This window comes from Schistocerca piceifrons, unplaced genomic scaffold (assembly GCF_021461385.2).
Source record: "Schistocerca piceifrons isolate TAMUIC-IGC-003096 unplaced genomic scaffold, iqSchPice1.1 HiC_scaffold_961, whole genome shotgun sequence".
In the NCBI taxonomy this organism is placed as follows: Eukaryota; Metazoa; Arthropoda; class Insecta; order Orthoptera; family Acrididae; genus Schistocerca; species Schistocerca piceifrons.
This window is the reverse complement of record NW_025729236.1, coordinates 1,080,001-1,085,539: the sequence shown is the minus strand read 5'-3', so window position 1 is coordinate 1,085,539 and position 5,539 is coordinate 1,080,001. Positions and strand designations below refer to the sequence as shown.

At 58.0% G+C, this 5,539-nt stretch overlaps 2 non-coding genes and 1 pseudogene across 2 annotated transcripts; all 3 read left to right on the top strand.

The window, feature by feature from the left end:
* Positions 1 to 1,909, top strand: LOC124774258. The gene has a single exon (XR_007015246.1). It is a non-coding gene; the product is annotated as a small subunit ribosomal RNA (ribosomal RNA).
* Positions 1,910 to 2,253: 344 nt separating this feature from the next.
* On the top strand, positions 2,254 to 2,408 carry LOC124774016. Its single transcript, XR_007015014.1, has one exon. It is a non-coding gene; the product is annotated as a 5.8S ribosomal RNA (ribosomal RNA).
* Positions 2,409 to 2,596: 188 nt separating this feature from the next.
* Positions 2,597 to 5,539, top strand: part of LOC124774392 — a 5,063-nt pseudogene continuing 2,120 nt past the window's right edge.

The following is a 5,539-nucleotide window of genomic DNA, read 5'->3' as shown; positions in this document are numbered from 1 at the left end:
TCCCTGGTTGATCCTGCCAGTAGTCATATGCTTGTCTCAAAGATTAAGCCATGCATGTCTCAGTACAAGCCGCATTAAGGTGAAACCGCGAATGGCTCATTAAATCAGTTATGGTTCCTTAGATCGTACCCACGTTACTTGGATAACTGTGGTAATTCTAGAGCTAATACATGCAAACAGAGTCCCGACCAGAGATGGAAGGGACGCTTTTATTAGATCAAAACCAATCGGTCGGCTCGTCCGGTCCGTTTGCCTTGGTGACTCTGAATAACTTTTTGCTGATCGCACGGTCCTCGTACCGGCGACGCATCTTTCAAATGTCTGCCTTATCAACTGTCGATGGTAGGTTCTGCGCCTACCATGGTTGTAACGGGTAACGGGGAATCAGGGTTCGATTCCGGAGAGGGAGCCTGAGAAACGGCTACCACATCCAAGGAAGGCAGCAGGCGCGCAAATTACCCACTCCCGGCACGGGGAGGTAGTGACGAAAAATAACGATACGGGACTCATCCGAGGCCCCGTAATCGGAATGAGTACACTTTAAATCCTTTAACGAGTATCTATTGGAGGGCAAGTCTGGTGCCAGCAGCCGCGGTAATTCCAGCTCCAATAGCGTATATTAAAGTTGTTGCGGTTAAAAAGCTCGTAGTTGGATTTGTGTCCCACGCTGTTGGTTCACCGCCCGTCGGTGTTTAACTGGCATGTATCGTGGGACGTCCTGCCGGTGGGGCGAGCCGAAGGCGTGCGACCGCCCCGTGCGTGCTCGTGCGTCCCGAGGCGGACCCCGTTGAAATCCTACCAGGGTGCTCTTTATTGAGTGTCTCGGTGGGCCGGCACGTTTACTTTGAACAAATTAGAGTGCTTAAAGCAGGCAAGCCCGCCTGAATACTGTGTGCATGGAATAATGGAATAGGACCTCGGTTCTATTTTGTTGGTTTTCGGAACCCGAGGTAATGATTAATAGGGACAGGCGGGGGCATTCGTATTGCGACGTTAGAGGTGAAATTCTTGGATCGTCGCAAGACGAACAGAAGCGAAAGCATTTGCCAAGTATGTTTTCATTAATCAAGAACGAAAGTTAGAGGTTCGAAGGCGATCAGATACCGCCCTAGTTCTAACCATAAACGATGCCAGCCAGCGATCCGCCGCAGTTCCTCCGATGACTCGGCGGGCAGCCTCCGGGAAACCAAAGCTTTTGGGTTCCGGGGGAAGTATGGTTGCAAAGCTGAAACTTAAAGGAATTGACGGAAGGGCACCACCAGGAGTGGAGCCTGCGGCTTAATTTGACTCAACACGGGAAACCTCACCAGGCCCGGACACCAGAAGGATTGACAGATTGATAGCTCTTTCTTGATTCGGTGGGTGGTGGTGCATGGCCGTTCTTAGTTGGTGGAGCGATTTGTCTGGTTAATTCCGATAACGAACGAGACTCTAGCCTGCTAACTAGTCGCGTGACATCCTTCGTGCTGTCAGCGATTACTTTTCTTCTTAGAGGGACAGGCGGCTTCTAGCCGCACGAGATTGAGCAATAACAGGTCTGTGATGCCCTTAGATGTTCTGGGCCGCACGCGCGCTACACTGAAGGAATCAGCGTGTCTTCCTAGGCCGAAAGGTCGGGGTAACCCGCTGAACCTCCTTCGTGCTAGGGATTGGGGCTTGCAATTGTTCCCCATGAACGAGGAATTCCCAGTAAGCGCGAGTCATAAGCTCGCGTTGATTACGTCCCTGCCCTTTGTACACACCGCCCGTCGCTACTACCGATTGAATGATTTAGTGAGGTCTTCGGACTGGTACGCGGCATTGACTCTGTCGTTGCCGATGCTACCGGAAAGATGACCAAACTTGATCATTTAGAGGAAGTAAAAGTCGTAACAAGGTTTCCGTAGGTGAACCTGCGGAAGGATCATTACCGACTAGACTGCATGTCTTTCGATGTGCGTGTCGTGTCGCGCAACACGCTACCTGTACGGCTCGCCGTAGCCGTGCGCCGCGTGCGGAACCACGCGTGCCTCTCAAAACTAGCGGCAATGTTGTGTGGTACGAGCGCTGAAGCGCTGGAGCGGCTGGCCTGCGGCACCTGGCGCCGGTTTTGAATGACTTTCGCCCGAGTGCCTGTCCGCTCCGGTGTGGAGCCGTACGACGCCCGTCGGCCGTGAGGCCGTTGGACACAGAACGCTGGAACAGGGGCCGCCACACGCCTCACTCCCGCCTATGCGACCGTCTCGAAAGAGACGGTGGAAACTGAGAAAAGATCACCCAGGACGGTGGATCACTCGGCTCGTGGGTCGATGAAGAACGCAGCAAATTGCGCGTCGACATGTGAACTGCAGGACACATGAACATCGACGTTTCGAACGCACATTGCGGTCCATGGATTCCGTTCCCGGGCCACGTCTGGCTGAGGGTCGGCTACGTATACTGAAGCGCGCGGCGTTTGCCCCGCTTCGCAGACCTGGGAGTGTCGCGGCCGCCTGTGGGGCCGGCCGCGTCTCCTCAAACGTGCGATGCGCGCCCGTCGCCTGGCGGTTCGCATACCGGTACTTTCTCGGTAGCGTGCACAGCCGGCTGGCGGTGTGGCGTGCGACACCTCGTACAACGACCTCAGAGCAGGCGAGACTACCCGCTGAATTTAAGCATATTACTAAGCGGAGGAAAAGAAACTAACAAGGATTCCCCCAGTAGCGGCGAGCGAACAGGGAAGAGTCCAGCACCGAACCCCGCAGGCTGCCGCCTGTCGTGGCATGTGGTGTTTGGGAGGGTCCACTACCCCGACGCCTCGCGCCGAGCCCAAGTCCAACTTGAATGAGGCCACGGCCCGTAGAGGGTGCCAGGCCCGTAGCGGCCGGTGCGAGCGTCGGCGGGACCTCTCCTTCGAGTCGGGTTGCTTGAGAGTGCAGCTCCAAGTGGGTGGTAAACTCCATCTGAGACTAAATATGACCACGAGACCGATAGCGAACAAGTACCGTGAGGGAAAGTTGAAAAGAACTTTGAAGAGGGAGTTCAAAAGTACGTGAAACCGTTCTGGGGTAAACGTGAGAAGTCCGAAAGGTCGAACGGGTGAGATTCACGCCCATCCGGCCACTGGCCTCCGCCCTCGGCAGATGGGGCCGGCCGCCCGCGCGGAGCAATCCGCGGCGGGGTCGTGTCCGGTTGCCTTTCCACTCGCCGCGGGGTGGGGCCGTTCCGGTGTGCGGTGGGCCGCACTTCTCCCCTAGTAGGACGTCGCGACCCGCTGGGTGCCGGCCTACGGCCCGGGTGCGCAGCCTGTCCTTCCGCGGGCCTCGGTTCGCGTCTGTTGGGCAGAGCCCCGGTGTCCTGGCTGGCTGCCCGGCGGTATATCTGGAGGAGTCGATTCGCCCCTTTGGGCGCTCGGGCTCCCGGCAAGCGCGCGCGGTTCTTCCCGGATGACGGACCTACCTGGCCCGGCCCCGGACCCGCGCCGCTGTTGGCTCGGGATGCTCTCGGGCGGAATAATCGCTCCCGTCAGCGGCGCTTCAGCTTTGGACAATTTCACGACCCGTCTTGAAACACGGACCAAGGAGTCTAACATGTGCGCGAGTCATTGGGCTGTACGAAACCTAAAGGCGTAATGAAAGTGAAGGTCTCGCCTTGCGCGGGCCGAGGGAGGATGGGGCTTCCCCGCCCTTCACGGGGCGGCGGCCTCCGCACTCCCGGGGCGTCTCGTCCTCATTGCGAGGTGAGGCGCACCTAGAGCGTACACGTTGGGACCCGAAAGATGGTGAACTATGCCTGGCCAGGACGAAGTCAGGGGAAACCCTGATGGAGGTCCGTAGCGATTCTGACGTGCAAATCGATCGTCGGAGCTGGGTATAGGGGCGAAAGACTAATCGAACCATCTAGTAGCTGGTTCCCTCCGAAGTTTCCCTCAGGATAGCTGGTGCTCGTACGAGTCTCATCCGGTAAAGCGAATGATTAGAGGCCTTGGGGCCGAAACGACCTCAACCTATTCTCAAACTTTAAATGGGTGAGATCTCCGGCTTGCTTGATATGCTGAAGCCGCGAGCAAACGACTCGGATCGGAGTGCCAAGTGGGCCACTTTTGGTAAGCAGAACTGGCGCTGTGGGATGAACCAAACGCCGAGTTAAGGCGCCCGAATCGACGCTCATGGGAAACCATGAAAGGCGTTGGTTGCTTAAGACAGCAGGACGGTGGCCATGGAAGTCGGAATCCGCTAAGGAGTGTGTAACAACTCACCTGCCGAAGCAACTAGCCCTGAAAATGGATGGCGCTGAAGCGTCGTGCCTATACTCGGCCGTCAGTCTGGCAGTCATGGCCGGTCCTTGCGGCCGGCCGCGAAGCCCTGACGAGTAGGAGGGTCGCGGCGGTGGGCGCAGAAGGGTCTGGGCGTGAGCCTGCCTGGAGCCGCCGTCGGTGCAGATCTTGGTGGTAGTAGCAAATACTCCAGCGAGGCCCTGGAGGGCTGACGCGGAGAAGGGTTTCGTGTGAACAGCCGTTGCACACGAGTCAGTCGATCCTAAGCCCTAGGAGAAATCCGATGTTGATGGGGGCCGTCATAGCATGATGCGCTTTGTGCTGGCCCCCGTTGGGCGAAAGGGAATCCGGTTCCTATTCCGGAACCCGGCAGCGGAACCGATACAAGTCGGGCCCCTCTTTTAGAGATGCTCGTCGGGGTAACCCAAAAGGACCCGGAGACGCCGTCGGGAGATCGGGGAAGAGTTTTCTTTTCTGCATGAGCGTTCGAGTTCCCTGGAATCCTCTAGCAGGGAGATAGGGTTTGGAACGCGAAGAGCACCGCAGTTGCGGCGGTGTCCCGATCTTCCCCTCGGACCTTGAAAATCCGGGAGAGGGCCACGTGGAGGTGTCGCGCCGGTTCGTACCCATATCCGCAGCAGGTCTCCAAGGTGAAGAGCCTCTAGTCGATAGAATAATGTAGGTAAGGGAAGTCGGCAAATTGGATCCGTAACTTCGGGATAAGGATTGGCTCTGAGGATCGGGGCGTGTCGGGCTTGGTCGGGAAGTGGGTCAGCGCTAACGTGCCGGGCCTGGGCGAGGTGAGTGCCGTAGGGGTGCCGGTAAGTGCGGGCGTTTAGCGCGGGCGTGGTCTGCTCTCGCCGTTGGTCGGCCTCGTGCTGGCCGGCGGTGCAGGATGCGCGCCTGCGCGGCGTTCGCGCCCCGGTGCTTCAACCTGCGTGCAGGATCCGAGCTCGGTCCCGTGCCTTGGCCTCCCACGGATCTTCCTTGCTGCGAGGCCGCGTCCGCCTTAGCGTGCTCCTCCGGGGGCGCGCGGGTGCGCGGATTCTCTTCGGCCGCCATTCAACGATCAACTCAGAACTGGCACGGACTGGGGGAATCCGACTGTCTAATTAAAACAAAGCATTGCGATGGCCCTAGCGGGTGTTGACGCAATGTGATTTCTGCCCAGTGCTCTGAATGTCAACGTGAAGAAATTCAAGCAAGCGCGGGTAAACGGCGGGAGTAACTATGACTCTCGCGAGCGGGAGGCGGACACCAGATACCGCGCGGGGTGCCAGGCCGTGGAGACCGCCAACCACGTAC